Here is a 19267-nt window from a genome sequence, read left to right on the forward strand (position 1 = left end):
GCTCGGCACAGATTACCGTTCCCATTAGTAGTCCACGTGGATCGTAAAGTATGAAAAAGGTGTCAAAGTCAGAAAAATATCTCTATGCACACTACCATATTTGCACCTCACACAGGTCCGTGCTGCGCATGCGTACGCTCTCCCGTACGTGCGCATACTCACAGTCGCGGGCACCCGCAGGCGCACGGTATGCGTATTTACGGTAGAGTTTATGTGATCGTAGCGTGCGACTCAATCATTACATATTTTCACTATATAATGTATTTTTTAGATCATGGTCCCTTTGATAGATTCAGAAAGTTTGGTTAATATAGAATGTTCATGAACAGAGAAATCCCTCTTTGTTTGATACGAAGGGTCAGACAGGAGTAATACAGTGGTGTTTAGTATCCATCGGAAGAATATTTAATTAGAAATATTCCGGTGTTGGTTTGAAGCAGATCAATCGCTTGTGCGAATAGTTATGGACATAAGAAGTTTATGAACATTTACTTTATTTGCACTTTATTACCCATGCGGCGGGAAACCCAGTTTCCCTCCCACCTGAGCTGTTGGAAATAGTCACAGCCCACCTGTATGAATCAACCTATGACCTTTTGTTATAATGCGAGGAGGAATTCCTGTGTCCAATGAACAATGAGATTGTAGGGACCATTGAATTGCATTGTGTGTGGGGCATAAATAGAAAGGCCGATCACATCCAGCGCTCACTCTTCAACGGTTATCATTGCTGAAAATCGGGAGCTGGATGTCCAGAGGCGCATGCGATCGTTTCCTTTGTGCGTAAGTTTTTCTCCGTAATCATACTGTTTCTCTCTTGTTATTATGGGCCATATCTTTATCTCTCTTCTCTTTCTCTCATTTTTCTCTTAAACTTAATTGTATTGTATTTACTGTGTAGTTACCTGGTTAGTTAGTCTGTTATATTGTAGTGTATGATTTGTATTTGTATTAATTCTTTTGCAAGTATATCATTCAAAATATATATATATTAGGCGTTGGACCCTAAGCCCAGGTATCTGTGTATTTCTTATAGAGTTAAGTATTCTCAGAGCGTCGGTGACGCTCAAACTGCTTTTAAGCTAGTAAGGTTATACTGTGTTGCATTTACACCATATCACTACACAAAGGGTTTACTGCATAATACACTGTTTATGGTTTAGATATAAAGGTTTTACATTGTGAGCGTATGCGCCGCTGGTGATCTCCTCGTGGTCTCGAGCGGTCGCATCGCTATAGCGAATCATTACGGTATTCGGCAGCCAATAGCGTGCCTGCCAGTGATCTCTTGGCCGTGAGCGAACGTAACGCTTGAGCGTCTCGACCACGGCTAAGCGATTGTTACGCAACGTGCGTACCCTTACGGTACTTCATACGTAGTTAGCGTACAGTGTTCTTAGACCTCATAAAGGGTATTATATAAGATAAATAATCTGCTTTAACAATTGCGGGCTCGTCCTGTCCTTCACATATCTGCACTAGGTAATTACAGCAGACATTATCCAGCAGCAAAGGGCGGGAGATCATATTCCTCGTAGTGCTGTTTGGATAAGCGTCTGCTTCTCTTAGTAAAGGGTGCTGAAGGAATCCGGGAACCGGAGGTAAGAACAACACGCTAGTCTCTTTTAAAACTGTGTATTTTTCTGTCTTGCGTACACACGCACGCATATCTGCATTTCTTTTCATTCGTGTATTTTCGTATATCACTCTCCTGTTTGCTATTATATAGTTGATAAACGTGCTAAGAGAGATTTGCCGCTATTTCAAAGTGTAAAAGTAAAGGTAATATAGTTAAAGTATAGACAAACACACAGCTCTGCCTGAGAGACAAGGCGAAGTCAGTGTGGTGCGCGGTAGATGATCAAGGATCATCTACATTGATAAACGTATAAATTGTGTTACGGTGGATCTTTATTTTGCGTACACGTGTCTCTAACAAAGGACTGAGACTTGCGTACGCAAACCAAAGGCCGACGCACGCAGCGTATATCACGCAGCGGAGCGTCCGGGTACGCCCACGTAACTCAAATCACAAGTTTTTTTTTCGCTTCTCAACGCGATAAATAGCGCAACGCGGTAAATAACGCAAGGCGATAAATCGCACAAATTTATTTAAAATTCGAAATTTAAATTAATAGATCCTTCTCCTAATTTGTAACACATCTGGTCTAAAGAGAAATTTCTGCGCAGAAATAGAAATAGAAACAAAAGTGTACATGTGGTGAGTGAGTGTGTTGTATACAATTTTACAGGTTGAACCACAAGAAAAGTCGAGTTCTCGTGAAGTACATGCGTGTAAGTGACGTACATGGTGGCTAGGGAGGCATCCCTGGTTAAAACATACAATTTGAGCATTAGAGTGTAGCAGACCAGGAGGTCATACTGTAACAGACCAGGAGGTCATAGCAGACCAACAGGTTCAGGTACAGCAGACAAGGAAGTCCGCTATACAGTCCACAGGCACAACACCAAGAAAGGGTTGGTGCAACACCCATATAGGCCATACAAGCTCTGGCTGAAGGAATTCGCAGCCGCAATTTTCGATTCCACTGGTCGCTCCGTACATAAGATTAGTTGCTTATGTGCTGAACGATTGTACCGCACGTAATTGTGTGCATTAGTAAACCTGACCGGTACTATTTGTGTACGAAGGTCATAAACGCTATTTGTACATTCTAACGTGATTTGTGTAATTTTTTTTATTTTAAGGGAGGTTCGCTGCTCACTCAGGAACTATCCAACAACCAATAGTTACTGGAAAGAGTAAGTGTTCTTCGGATCACCCTCACAGGTTCCAGTAAATAGAGGTTCAGGTCGCAGGGGCCCTGGGTCGAGTACGCCAGCACCATATCGGTGTGATCAGGTCGTATTGGTCGGCGTGGGCGAGTGAGTGGGGTACTCGGTAAACCGCCACCGTCAGCCTATTTTGAACATTTTGGTTTGCGTAAGGGTTGGCTGAATAAAGCAACACCTTCGAACTATGGGGGCCACTTGTTCAGGTAGGGGGCGATCAACCTCGGTTCGGGTTGATTCAGTGAACCGACCAGTCGGGTCGGCAAGATACGTGATGTGTGAAAAATACGGTTCACACACGGAGGTTTTATGTGATGAATGGGAGAGAATGACGGTACATGACGGGGAGAAATTCCCAAGAGTAGGTAGCTTCAGCACAGAAGTGTTAACGAATTTAAGGAGATGGATATGTCTCATTAAATCAGCAAAGAGACGAATCAAGCATTATGATTATTTGCAGTTGTGGCAACAGGAGGGTGACATACAGAGAGGATTGGCTCAGGCGGCGGGATCTGGCTCAATCAGAAAACTGATAGCCACGGCCCCACCGCCACCATATATATCGGGAGAGAAATTGGTTGCGGAGAATGACGCACTAAGGTGTAACACACAAACACTTAGCAACTGTGTAAATGTTAAAGATAATGTTAACCAATTAACCAATGCAAGTATTAACCCGTGCAAGTTGTACCCTGTTTTGAACTTTCCTCAGGAGTGTGATCAAGAAGACGAATCGGCAACAATTTCAGCGCTCTCTCTAGCAGCCACCATAGCAGAGACCACAGTAGGCACAGCTCCACCCACGAGATTAGTAACAAGGGCCCCTAGCGGAGGGATAGGTGAGGTCGTATCTACAGGTAAGTACGGCACCATACACTATGCTGAAGCCATTTCACCACAGGCTGTAGAACCCACACAGAGTGATATTGTTAGAGTTAATCCTGTTAGGGTAATAGCTGTTCCAAATGGGAAAACTGACACATCAGGAGTCACCCCTGTGAGGAACATTGCCATGTATAGCCCATTTTCCAGAATGGAATTAAGGACCATAGTGTCTGAATTCCCTGACCCTAGAAAAGACTTAGTTGCCAGCCAAAAATACATCAGAGACCTAGGTAACACTGTAGAGCCCAACAACAAAGACTGGCAGATATTGCTGAGAGCATGTTTACCCTCCAATGTTGACGCAACTCAATTTTTAGCTGACTGTGGATTAGATCAGGATGTACCTCTTACAGATGTGTACAACAAAGACAATGTAAAAAGAATAAGCTTACAGTTAAAGGAGTATTTCCCAGCCGTAGTTAAATGGAACAAAATATTCTCCATTAAACAGAAGGAGTCAGAAACAGCTGCAGAGTATTTTTACAGAGCATTATCAGAAATGGCAAAATACACAGGCATAGAGGACATTAAAACAAACATAAACCATCGAGAAGTAGCAGTATCGGTACTGATGGATGGTTTAAAAGAGTCATTGAAAACTAGGGTACAGACCACACAACCATGTTGGCGAGGTCTGTCTGTGGCTACTTTGAGAGAGGCTGCTATTGATCACGATAGGAACATCACCAGACACAGGGAACAACAAAGTGATAAGTTAATGGCAGTAAGTATACAGGCCCTGACCACAAAACAGCCTGTGTTAACATCACCAAACCCTGTGGGTAAGTCAAATGTGGTAACATGTTATTTTTGTCACAAACAGGGACACTTTGCACGAGACTGTAGATCGAGAAATGTACAAAAATCTTATCAACCCCCTAGACAACGACACGACACACGACATTGGGAGCAGGGTCCGCAGAAACGGAGTTATGAGCCACATGCAGGGGAAACAAAAAGATACCCCCCAAACAGAGATTGGCAAACCTCTGGTAGTTCCCAGCTAACTCCCTCACAAGTAGTTGCTGCCAGCGGGATTCAGGGAGGTCACCATACCCAATAGGGGTGTGGCCATACCTGTAATCTGCAGCCAGTAAAATTGATTGCAAGCCTTGGAAGTGAACCAGAAATTGCAATCAATGTAGCTGGTAAATCATTAAACTTTCTTGTAGACACAGGGGCGGCCAAATCAGTGATAAATTCGACAGTGGGCATGAGAACCACTGGTAAGACAATTCCAGCCATAGGGGTAACGGGAGTAGTCCAGCACTACCCTGTTAGCAAACCAGCCGAGATTACAGTAGGGCCGTTACATACCAAGCATTCCTTTTTGCTGGCTGCATCGGCACCGACCAATCTCCTGGGTAGAGACTTATTGTGTAAAATGGGGTGCGTCATTTATTGTACTCCTGAAGGTGTATTCTTGGACATACCTGAGAATCACGCTCAGGAAGTACGAGACATGTTAGACTCCCCGTCAAAATTAATGTCACATACCATTATGACAAATAGGACTCCCTCCCAAGTAGAAGAAATGACATCTCAGATACCAGAGTCACTTTAGACAAAAGATGGACAGGACACTGGATTAATGGCAAACGTAGCTCCGGTAGTTGTACAAGTAAAAGATGGTAGGATAGCTCCAAAAATCCCACAGTACCCTCTGAAGCCAGAGGTGGAGTTAGGAGTGTATCCCGTAATAGAGCGCTTGCTACAACAGGGCATTCTGGTAAGAACGTCCAGCACTGCCAATAGTCCCATCTTCCCTGTTAAAAAGAGTGGGGGGAGGGGTTACCGGCTAGTGCAGGATCTAAGGGGGATTAACAAAATAGTTGAGAGTCAGTTCCCCGTAGTGCCAAATCCAGCTGTCATCCTAATGCAAATCCCTCCCACTGCGAAATTTTTCACTGTTATTGACCTCTGCTCCGCTTTCTTTTCGGTACCTCTGCACCCTGACAGTCAATATTTGTTTGCATTCACATACAGAGGAGTCCAATACACATGGACTCGATTACCACAAGGATTCATAGATAGTCCAAGTATATTTTCTCAGGCTTTGCATGATTGTTTACAGTCTTTCCAACCAGTGAGTGGATCAGTATTAATACAGTACGTGGATGATCTACTACTGTGTTCTGATTCATTGGAAGCATCCCTGAAGTATACGAAACAGCTCCTGTTTCATCTTTCAGACACAGGACACAAGGTTTCCAAAGACAAATTGCAATTATGCCAAACTAAGGTAAAATATTTGGGACACTGTCTAACACAAGGACTGAGACACCTGACCGCTGATAGAATTCAAGCAATTAGAGACATGACTCTGCCACAAACCCAGCAACAGATCAGAACATTTTTAGGAATGTGTGGGTATTGCCGTAACTGGATCCCAGGGTTTTCCATCCTAGCGTTACCCTTGCAGGAAATGGTCTCCTCAAACAAACCTGATCGGATTTCGCATACAGACGAGTCTGAGACAGCATTTGAGAGACTTAAACAGTGCCTAACGCAGGCACCAGCATTGGGTATGCCAGACTATGGGAAACCCTTTGAACTATACGGAACAGAAAGTGCTGGTTGCGCGGCAGGCGTACTAACCCAAAAGCACGGTGATGCCAGCAGGCCAGTAGCATATTACAGCGCTCAGCTAGATACGGTAGCGCGATCCCTCCCCACATGCTTGCGAAGCGTTGCTGCGATAGCATTGCTAGTAACGAAAAGCGAAGACGTCGTGCTAGGTCACAACCTCACAATTCATACACCACATGCAGTGTCAGCCTTGTTAAATTCTGCCCAAACCAGACACGTCTCATCAGCGCGGTTTACAAGATGGGAATTGGCACTAATGGCCCCCGTAAACATCACCATAAGGAGATGCAGTGCATTAAATCCTGCAACATATCTCCCAGGTGTGCCTGGACAGGCACAAAGGGTGGAGGATGAGAGTGGTGGGGAAGGAGAATTTAATACAAAGGAAGACACTCATGATTGTATGGAATATTTGACCCAAAATTTTACCGCAAGGCCTGACATCAGTGACAACCCACTGGAAGATGCAGAACTTACGTTCTACACGGACGGTAGTTGTCATAGACAGTCAGACTCGGGAGATTTGTGTACTGGATACGCAGTCGTAGATGACCAAGGCACCATAGAAGCGGAACCGCTAGGCCCACCTCACTCAGCCCAGGTTGCTGAACTGGTCGCCCTAACCAGAGCATGTGAATTGGCTAAGGGCAAATCAGCCAATATCTACACCGATTCTAGATACGCATTCGGGGTAGTCCATGATTTCGGAGCCCTATGGCGCCTCAGAAATTTCATGACGGCAGCTGGTACACCGGTAGCGCATGCAGCTCATATAAAAAGGCTTCTAACAGCGATACAGGAACCCGACAGAGTGGCTGTTATCAAATGTAAAGCACACCCATATAGCCAAGACCCAGTATCACTTGGTAACAGCCGAGCAGACGAAGCAACTAAATTAGCAGCTGGTACCCCCAGACAGACAGACACCACACAACTGATGGTATTTAATACCATCAACACACAGAAGTTGTGTGAGATGCAAAATTTGTGTTCCACACAGGAAAAGGCAGTCTGGAAGGCAAAGGGATATGGCCAGGAGTCCTCAGGACTCTGGACGGATGGACAAGGTAAACCGGTGGCCCCCAGAGCATATCTTCCATGTTTAGCTGAGGCAGCTCACGGGCTGACTCATCTGGGCAGGGAAGGGATGTGCAAGTTGGTAAGAGCATATTGGTGTGCCCCAGGATTTTCATCTCATGCGAGTAAAAGAGCAATGTCATGCCTTACCTGTCTGAGAAAGAACATCGGAAAAACAATACCAACAGAATCATCCCATATCCCACCTGCCGGCGGCCCTTTCCAGGTAATACAGATTGACTTTATTCAATTACCCCCTTGTCGAAATTTGAAATATGTACTTGTTTGTATAGATGTTTTCTCAAATTGGGTCGAAGCATTTCCGGCGGCCACAAATACCGCTATGTTTACTGCTAAGAAAATTGTGCAGGAATTTATATGTAGATATGGTATCCCTGGAATAATCGAAAGTGATAGGGGTACCCATTTTACAGGTGATGTCTTCCAAGGAATGTGTAAATTGATGGGAATTGATAGCAAGCTGCACACTCCATACCGTCCACAGGCGAGTGCGAAAGTGGAAAGAGTGAACAGCACTATTAAAAATAAACTGAGTAAAGTGATGGCAGAGACAGGATTGACATGGCCAGAAGCTTTACCCATTGTACTGTACAGCATCAGAACCACTCCCAGGTCCCCTCTTAATCTGTCTCCCTTTGAAATCTTGTTTGGTCGACAACCGCATGTTATGATTAACCCTCAGGATGATTTGAAGTGTAACAATGAAGTGACTGTAAAATACTTGATTAACATGAGTAAACAGTTAAGGAATCAAAATGATAATCTGAAGTTAGTGATTCCTGATTTACCAGATAGTAATTGTCATGACATTGAACCTGGGGATTATGTAATGATACGGAATTTTCTACGCTCAGGTTGCCTTATTGGCAGATGGGAAGGACCATACCAGGTCTTATTGACTAGCACTACAGCATTGAAGGTTGCTGAGAGAGAGACTTGGGTTCATTCGTCCCACTGTAAGAAGGTCGTTGATCCAGAGAAGTTCTGTGATAAGGAACAGACGGTAGAGGTTGTATCACTAGAGTGTCTGTTCCAGGAGGACTAAGGCGGCACCTGAGCATCGAGAACCACAAGATCAAAAGCAGTTGTCGATCCCCTGTTCCCTTTTATTGTTTTTCTCCAACTTCCCATCCCCTCTCCCTCAAATTATTTTTTTCCCCCTTCTCATTCTTCTCCGTTTCCTCCTACAAGATGGACTTGCCCCAAGAGACTGTGATCCGGATTTTCCTGTTGACCATGATGTTGACCAGAGCAGTCTGTTCCGGCGAGAGTACCATGGAGTTCGAGAGAGGTTCTGGAATGGGTTCTGATGACAGAAATGGAGGCGTAGTTTTCCAAGAACAACTTAACCAACAAGTAAAGGCGAGTATCAGAAAACGATCCGATAGCATTGACCATAGAAGGAATTGTGAAGGATTGTTAGCTGAAGAAAACTGTATCTGTCGGCTTTGTAACAATGTCATTGAGGATGGGTGCATAAAGAAATGCCAATCCAGTTTTAATATCCATATGGACCGGCATCCCTTGAGTGACTATCACTCTTTAGTGGGTAGTGTGTTAAATAAAACAGATTGTTGGGTATGCTCTCAAGTACCTCAAGGTCATAGCAAATCAGGGCTAGTACCATTTCCTTTAACATTAGGGGAGGTACTTGAGTTAAGTGGTGGGAGACCGGTGGACAGGAGGTTTAATATCTCCAGCCCTCCTAGTTTGAAGCTCCACCAATACCATGTGGATAGGTCCCTATTATGTTTTAACATCTCCAATCCCCGAAAGCCGGGAAATTGGGAAGTGTCATGGAGTAATCAAACCATGACCTTTTCACACAGAGCAGATAGAATGCCTACAGATACAGAGCTTATACGCCACATAGCCAGTAGAGGAAAATCTTTCCGGTATAGGTATACCTTAGGAAATAGGATTACGAGAGTTGGAGAGGTATCACCAGGATACTGTGCACATATCGTACAACCTGATACGTGTACTAAGCAGATGGAAGAATTAGGGTTAGGAGATTTCACATGGAAGGTGTGTAATATGGTTATGTCCTACTCCGTCCCATATGTTCTCCCCGATGATGCATATTTCATATGCGGGAGAAAGGCGTATAAGTGGCTTGCCCCAAACTCTGAAGGATTGTGTTATATTGGAAAAGTATTGCCTGAAGTAATGACTGTATCACATGACAAAATGAAAGACATACACCGTGTTGCCCAAACTCCTTATACTCACACCCATTACGAGCACGTAGTTAAACGGCACCTGATTGAAAGAACAGAGCACCCGGCCTCTGACATGATCAGTGAATCCACCGGGATTCAATTCTTAATCGCGTTAGATATCACTCACACCGCTAGAGGAGTGTTGAATTATAAATACATTTCTGCGCTCGCCAATTTGTTAGATAATATCACTGAAATGTATGATGACACGTTTAGGTATACTGGAAGGGAACTTCAGGCTTACAAAACAGAACTAGTCCAGCATAGAATGGTTCTTAATTACCTCACAGCAGTAACAGGCGGATATTGTGTCACACTGGCAACACAATACGGCGTGAAATGTTGCACATATATTACGAATAGCACCGAGGACCCGGTCGAGGTCATAGACCAAAAGATGGACGATATTCTCCAACTAAAGTGGGAATTTCGCAGAAGACACAATCTCACCCTTGCTGCTGTGAGTAATGAGCTGACTGGTTGGGTGTCATGGTTGAACCCGCGAAATTGGTTCTCCGGTTTAGGAGAATGGGCCCAAGGAGTTATAATGGATGTTGGGAAGTTTCTCCTATGTATCTTAGGTGTTGTCATATCAATTGGTTTGATATTTAGGTGCGGTCAGGCTTTAATGAGGTGCAATCATCGTACTAGGGTAATGAGTTTAAGGAGTGAGGAAACTGTAATTCCAATGGACTTGATTTATGACCCAAATGTAGAAACAATGATGTGATGAAAATGCGATTTCTACGGTCCGTTTCTTTCACCTGTTTTTCCGTTTCCTCCAAGGTAAAAAGACCCACTTGGACGAGGAATTTGATGAGCCGATATACAGACAACAGATGGATTAAAGAAGAAGTTTTGACAACCTAATACACAGATTTTTGATGAACTATGCCATGGATCCCCAGTTTCCCTAGAAATTTTAAAATTACGCTAGCCCAACACTTTTGTAAATCTATGGACATTGACAGCTTTGCTCGCACCTCATGAGCAAAAGCACAAAGAAGACTGCATTCAACAGACACCAAACAAGACCTCAATCGACGAATGTACATTTACCTGACATAGAATACCACCGCATTTACCGTAATTATGTCTTTTCTTCATTTCTACAACCCTCAGGTAATGACACACATAGTCGATAGGGAATACAGGCACAGATATCAGCAATCACATATCTCCCCCATTCATGTATCATCAACTAAAATGTGCTCCCCCATTTTGTTACAACCAAAGCCGAAAAGAGCTCGGTAAAGTTTGACAGCCCATCCACAGACCCGTACCACGGGATAAGAAGGAATTCAAATGTATACTTCGCAATACATCGAAGCTTGATTTAAAACACGTACGGCACGATGATACATGACCCCCAAGCACGGATTCATACACACATGCTTCTGCTATCTCACTAGGTCATACCCTTTTCCTACCTTCTCCTCTCCTCCCTTACCCAACCATGTAAATGTATTAACCCCTAACATATATTTTTCTCTTTTTGAAATGTTTTCAGGAAGTGGCAGTTATTGTTGACTGCCAAAGGGTGGACTGTCAAAGTCAGAAAAATATCTCTATGCACACTACCATATTTGCACCTCACACAGGTCCGTGCTGCGCATGCGTACGCTCTCCCGTACGTGCGCATACTCACAGTGGCGGGCACCCGCAGGCGCACGGTATGCGTATTTACGGTAGAGTTTATGTGATCGTAGCGTGCGACTCAATCATTACATATTTTCACTATATAATGTATTTTTTAGATCATGGTCCCTTTGATAGATTCTGAAAGTTTGGTTAATATAGAATGTTCATGAACAGAGAAATCCCTCTTTGTTTGATACGAAGGGTCAGACAGGAGTAATACAGTGGTGTTTAGTATCCATCGGAAGAATATTTAATTAGAAATATTCCGGTGTTGGTTTGAAGCAGATCAATCGCTTGTGCGAATAGTTATGGACATAAGAAGTTTATGAACATTTACTTTATTTGCACTTTATTACCCATGCGGCGGGAAACCCAGTTTCCCTCCCACCTGAGCTGTTGGAAATAGTCACAGCCCACCTGTATGAATCAACCTATGACCTTTTGTTATAATGCGAGGAGGAATTCCTGTGTCCAATGAACAATGAGATTGTAGGGACCATTGAATTGCATTGTGTGTGGGGCATAAATAGAAAGGCCGATCACATCCAGCGCTCACTCTTCAACAGTTATCATTGCTGAAAATCGGGAGCTGGATGTCCAGAGGCGCATGCGATCGTTTCCTTTGCGTAAGTTTTTCTCCGTAATCATACTGTTTCTCTCTTGTTATTATGGGCCATATCTTTATCTCTCTTCTCTTTCTCTCATTTTTCTCTTAAACTTAATTGTATTGTATTTACTGTGTAGTTACCTGGTTAGTTAGTCTATGTTATATTGTAGTGTATGATTTGTATTTGTATTAATTCTTTTGCAAGTATATCATTCAAAATATATATATATTAGGCGTTGGACCCTAAGCCCAGGTATCTGTGTATTTCTTATAGAGTTAAGTATTCTCAGAGCGTCGGTGACGCTCAAACTGCTTTTAAGCTAGTAAGGTTATACTGTGTTGCATTTACACCATATCACTACACAAAGGGTTTACTGCATAATACACTGTTTATGGTTTAGATATAAAGGTTTTACATTGTGAGCGTATGCGCCGCTGGTGATCTCCTCGTGGTCTCGAGCGGTCGCATCGCTATAGCGAATCATTACGGTATTCGGCAGCCAATAGCGTGCCTGCCAGTGATCTCTTGGCCGTGAGCGAACGTAACGCTTGAGCGTCTCGACCACGGCTAAGCGATTGTTACGCAACGTGCGTACCCTTACGGTACTTCATACGTAGTTAGCGTACAGTGTTCTTAGACCTCATAAAGGGTATTATATAAGATAAATAATCTGCTTTAACAAAGGTCAAAAAGTTAAAAAATAAATTGTGAAAAACTCATGTCGACCTTTTGACCTGTCGACCTTGCACATGTCGGCCTAATGAACTTTTTGACCTAGACACCCTGTCGACCTAGTGCATGTCGACCTTTAGTTGTCAACCTAACGACCGCAACCCACAACTTTTGGGTGGATTTTGGTCATCCTGCAACATAATTTTTTTTAATCTAGCTGGCAGCTGAGCGAGCAAGCGACCAGTAGCGGATCTTGCCACGGGCAAGCAGGACTTTTGCACGGGGCGCCGCACCAGGGCAAGATTCGCTGCTGCTGTGCCCCCCGCTGCCCGTTGCCCCCCGCTGCCGCTGTGAAGAGAAACTAGTTGCGTACGCGTCTAGTTTCCCTTCGTGGAGAGGTCCTTTACTGTGCGGTGCACGATGACGTCATCGCGCACCACACAGCAAAGGTCCTCTCCACGAAGGGAACTAGACGCAACGCGTCTAGTTTCCCTTCGTGGAGAGGACCTTTGCTGTGCGGTGCGCGATGACGTCATCGCGCACCACACATCATTTCAGTCTGTACAGGGGGCGTAAATGACCACGCCCCCTGTACATAGCCACGCCCCCTATAGTCGCCCGGGGCGCACAGCGCCCAAGAACCGGCCCTGCAAGCGACACTAGTTTTGGACATTAAAGTGGCAATCCAACACCTTGCTTTCATAATAGTGTCTCATGCATGAATACGGAGGAATTTATTAATTTGCCTCAATAAATTGCTGGCCATTATATTTACATATACAAGAATAATGTAAATGCAATAAGTCCTATAAAAAAAATTATATTTAATGAATGCTTACCGCTAGATCACAGAGGCTGGTCTGCACAGTGCTATTGCAGTGTGTGCAATATGGGGGTAATTCCAAGTTGATCGCAGCAGGAATTCTGTTAGCAACTGGGCAAAACCATGTGCACTGCAGGTGTGGCAGATATAACATTTGCAGAGAGAGTTAGATTTGGGTGGGTTATTTTATTTCTGTGCAGGGTAATACTGGCTGCTTTATTTTTACACTGCAAATTAGATTGCAGATTGAACTCACCACACCCAAATCTAACTCTCTCTGCACATGTTATATCTGCCTCCCCTGCAGTGCACATGGTTTTGCCCAGTTGCTAACAGAATTTCTACCCATTAATCTGGTTGCTTTAATAGTAAATATGACCGGTCTATCTTGCTTCGTTCAAATAATACACATACATGACATTACTTCATTATATAATTTTAAATAATCATGATGTCTGGCGCTTGATATTATTATAATTATGTACTGCATGAAATAAGTGTCGAATCCATCTCTGTGGCATGTCCGTGTAAATGCGTGTGTTACCATATATTGCTGTGCTTGCTGCGCATATTTGCAAGTATAGCGACTCATAATGTGTGTAGTTTGTATGTTCTTTTTATGTCATTTTTTTTTTACTTCGACAGTCCACCGTTTGGCAGCAAACAATAACTGCAATCAATTATTAACATAAGAAAAAAAAATATTTCATACAATAATCGGTGACCTAGACACAAGTATGTATGCATTTCGCAAATCAGACACTTGACTATATTTGGGGAAGACAGGGAGGAGGATGAGACATCCTCTATATGCACTCGGCGGTCACGGGACCACTAGTTGGGTGTGGGACAACATTCAACCTATAGAGTATGCTGGGACAGTGCTTTGGCCTATAATGTCTGATTTGCGACGAACATTTCACACATACATGTACCTACATCTTTGTACACTGATGTTTGGATTCGATTGAGGTTCTGCTGGGTAGATGAAGAAGACACAAACAAATCGTGACAGTGACATATAACATTTTCATGATCTACATATTCCTATCATTTTCTGAACATTGTTTCCATTTCTGGAACGTATGCTAGGTCTGTTTAATCATTGAACAAGGGTTATAAGTAGTGTCCTTCCTAAATAACATAAACCTTTGGAGTTCGGGGAGAGCCAGTCATAAGCCCCTCCTCCACATATATTAATGAGCTCTTTATCTGCAATGTGTGAACAGCCATTGTCTGATTGTTCCTGATTACCTCTGAACTCCATAACTACTAGAACTTTGATTTTCTCTGACTTTAACAAACTGATCGGCTAATCCTGGGATCCTATAAGGAAATCACTCCTTCCTCCAGTACCAGTCCCAGTCCCACACTCGACTCCTCATAAAAAAAACCTTGCAAATATAGAATATCCTGAAAGAAAATGTTTGTCAGCGGGAAAGAGAGAAAAGAGAAATAGAACAAAACAACTCTTGTTCATAACAAATCAATTACAATGACTGGTCTTTCTGCAATCCTTTAGTACGCTCAGGTAGTGTTCAACAGTGCCGCCTCTCAGTCTTCACGGAACAGAGTCTCTGGTGATACTTTTGCAATCTCACTCCATTTACGAGTTCCTTCTGGACTACCGACTTTCCTGCAATGGGAATCGTGGACCCAAGTCTCTCTCTCGGCTACTTTCACTGGGATATTGCTGTCAACAAAACTTGGTATGGTCCTTCCAACCTGTCTATTAGGCAACCTGAGCGTAAGAACAATCACATAGTCTCTTGGTTCACAATCAAGACAGTTAGTATTTGGCATACCAGCAATCTACAGTTTCAAGTTCTTTTGTCAAGTTCTCAAATGCTGGCTCATCTCAGTAAGGTACTGTACTGTCACCTCATTGGTGTATTTCTGATCATTGTGCGGATCAATCATGACATGAGGTTGTCTTCCAAAAACAACCCAAAAAGACACAAATACCAAAACAAAAACAAAAAATTTTTTTCGAAGAGGGTGACTCATTGAGTTAAGATCTGGGAGTGGTTCCGAAGCTACGTAATACTAGTGGCAGTATCTATGATCACAATGGTACAATTTCAAGCTTTGCTCCTACTTCTAGGGGTACCATTATCTACACACAAATTTCTGCGCAATTTTTCTTTGCGGTAAACACAGTAGCATCCGTGGCGGCAGGAAATGCCTCTACCCAGTATGAGAAAACATCAGTGCACACCAATACATAACAATAATTCCTAAAGGGTGTTAACTGTACGAAGTCGATTTGTATTTCCTGAAAAGATCCGTCTGCAGGAGGGATATGGTATGGCTCTGTTGGTATGGCTTTACCAATATTCTTCCTCAAGCAAGCAAGACAGGTCATTGCTCTCTTACCTGCATGAGAATAGAATCCTGGCGCACACCAGTAGGCTCTCATCAGCCTGCACATACCCTCTTTGCCTAGATGAGTCAGACCGTGTGCCACCTCAGCTAGACTTGGAAGGTATGCTCTGGGGGCTACTGGCTTACCGTGTCCACCTGCCCACAGTCCTGAGGACTCCTGGCCATACCCCTTTGTACTCCAGACTACCTTTTCCTGTAGGGAACACAATTTTTTTTTGTATCTTAATTTAACTATTGTGTGTTTGCAATGTAGAGTACCATGAGCATAACTCAAAAAAAAGAAAAAAAGAAACATCTCTAGAGGAGAGAAAGAAGAAGAAAATGAAAAAGAAAATGTCAGGTTTGCCATTCACCAACAGGCATATCAGTGTCTATATAAAATTTCCCTTCAATTCCCATTCTCCACCCTTTGTGCATGACAAGGCACACTGCAGTAATAATGGTGTCATCATGCTGTTGAGATATACTGGGTTCGGGCAGAACTCTGAAGGACCTAGGCATGTGGAGTTTGAACTGTACTTGGGTCCATGTATTGTACCACCCTGTGTGAACGCAAAAGATGAAGAGGAAACTGTAGAGAAACAGAATAGAGGTTGGTGACAGATGAGTTTGTAGAGGTGAAGATTTTATAAAAATTTGACAACTGGATTGGGCACTACGGGGAAGTGATTCTCTACTTGGTCTACTCCCCTTAAAGAAATTTCTGTGTTTGTCGTATCGCTATTGGGACTATCCCAGCCATCAATCCAGTGTCCTGTCCATCCTAAGTTCATAGGGAACTCGGTATCTGTGAGATAATTTCCTCTACCTGTGATGGACATCCATCTAGAACAGTAGAATGCAACATTAGTCTTCGTGGGTGTCTAACATACTTTGTGCTTCCTGAGCGGGAGCACAGTATATGTATATCATATCTAACAAAATTAAGTTAATCAGGGGCCATTTCTGCTAGGAAAAAGAAGCAAAAGTTTAGAGGCCCCATCTTAACCCCAGCAAGTTTTGTCAAAGGGTAATGTTGCATTTTACTGTTCTTCCCAATAGCCGAATCTGTGTTTTCTATATGGCTTATGATTCCTTACTATATGTCCCTTGGTCCCGTCTATGTGTTTAATAATGTGGCTTGTGTTTTCTGTCTAGGGGATCTATAGTGACTATGTGTCCTACTACTCCTACAATCTCTGGCAAAATGCCCTTCCTTCCTACAAGTGTAACATATTATTGACCATTAGGGATTTGGGGTTTGAACTGATGGGTCTTTCCTGTATGTACCAGTATACTTACCGTCCTCAACCTCTCCACCTGTTGTTCTCTGCGCCTAGCACTATTCTTGTGATGTTCAATAGCACACTATCTAAGATTAGCAACTGTGACCCCTTTCCAGTTTTGCAAAGAAGTCTGTACCCTGACACTCAATGCCTTATTGAGCCCATCCATTTGCACAGAGACAGCCACCTCCCATTTGCCGAATTAGTGTTTACCAGTGGTCTTATCCAGATGGAGAGTTTTCTATTACTGCAAAAGACAAAAACAAAAACAAAAGTTTGACAAGCTTCTAGGTCATGCGAAGTATTCATTCATTCCTTCTTATCCCGTATTAAGGGTCTGTACATGGTCCAACAAACATTTATGAGCTCATCTTGACTAGGGCATTACTAGGAATGAATACTTCTTATATGGTAACTGAAAGAAATACACTGGGGTTACCTTGTCTCTGTCCGCTTTCCTACTGGCAAATACTAATGTGCGGACAGGTTTTTCTCCATTTCTGCCGTTACTTTCTTGATTTTTATTTTTTGTTTTTGTTTTACTATATATGTACACGAATGATACCATACTTACCTGTTCCACTGGTCTCAGCCACTTCCCCCACAGGCTACTGCTCTTCTTTTACCGGTTGGATACTCCTCTGGGTACATGAGAAATGGCTGAAAACAATCAAGTCACCATCTCCTCCTAAATAAAACTTCAACATTCATTAGTACATATATAGGTTACAGTCATATTTTTCATATTTTTATTATTTTCTGTAGTTTGTATGCTGGCCGTAACTGCTTCCACATCTACATATGGCGGTGTACTTGCATTCTCTTTTTTTCTTCCTACTTGTTTATTGTTGCTACAAGTTCAAACAGTTCTTATACTTCCATTCTTGTCTTATATGACTTTGGTTAGACATACCACCTGCAATACCTTAGGATCAAACTCACCAACCCCTCTTGCTGCCACAGGTTTAAACACTTTGTATGTCTGACCCTTTGTTTTTGGGATTTTATCAGACATATTCTTATCCTTAAGTTCTGCAATACGTTTGGTTCAAAGCTGCTCACCTTAGGGAATGGTACCCTATCTTTGTCAGTCATACATAACCATTCATTGCAAAAAGCCACCGTGTGTGAACCATACTTTTCACACATAATAAACCTTGCTGACCCTCTCGGTCGCAATTCTGACCTTCTCGGTCCCGAGTCTGACCTTCTCGGTCCCAACTCTTCTTCAGCCTGAACCCTAGCTACCAAACTCCCACTGCTTGTGCAATTGGATCCCATCGCAGACTTTTTGCCAATAAACTCAATCCCCAATGCACACCGCAGATAGACGGTGAAAGACACCTAGCGCTTTCACTAGCTCCTTCTCCGCTGAGTACCACGACTCACTCTAATAGTGAACCCCACGTACCCAGTGAGGCCCTATCGGTTTCTATTTACTGGAAGTGTTAGGAGTGACTTAAGGTAAGTAAGTAAATATCCGCCGCTGGAGATTTTCCTGAGAGAGACCAGCGAAAACTCCCTATACACTTTTTATACACAAATCACGCTTGCGTATGCTCTATACAGCGCTAATGATACCGCGATTTTACACAAAAGCTCGTAAAAAGGGTATCAAGTTGCGCTATCTATCGCACCCACAAACGCACGGTCCAATCGCACAGCGTATAGGTACTTGTTACCTATCTGCCGTACAACCACGGGTCATTGTGCAAACTGTGATCCTCAGCTCGGAGCGCAACAAACAACCTTTTTACTTCAATACTACACAATGCACAATTCCCTATTACGCTCCTCTGCAAATCTCCTCATGATTTGCGTATTTCAATCTATATTAACATGAGTCAGCCGCCTCATGCCACCAAGCCTCCACTTACTTGATGTACCACACTATGGGATCCCGAATTCCCTGGGTTCAATATCCACTCACTCCTACGTTCGCTCAGTCAAATACACTTTGGTTTTTCTGTACAGAAAATTTCAATTCATTCAGATAGGCAGCTTAACCCCAGAGGCAATACAGTTTAAACAAAAGTTTTATACTAATCTGCTTTAGAAACCGGGTAGTTTTGTGCTATTGTATTAAATGTCTACTATCCCACCTTTGAACTAAACAACACTATTGTATAATTTGTACTTAAAGCCCGCATTCTTACGCACTTTGCGTAAACACGCGACCGTGCGTGTCTCTTACGCTGCGTGCGCAGTCCTTTACTTTGTCCGAGACACGTGTACAAAACCCTGCGTCCGCAATAAAACAAATCACACAGCTCTATAAATGTGAAC

Source organism: Pseudophryne corroboree, chromosome 1 (genome assembly GCF_028390025.1).
Source record: "Pseudophryne corroboree isolate aPseCor3 chromosome 1, aPseCor3.hap2, whole genome shotgun sequence".
Taxonomy (NCBI): Eukaryota; Metazoa; Chordata; class Amphibia; order Anura; family Myobatrachidae; genus Pseudophryne; species Pseudophryne corroboree.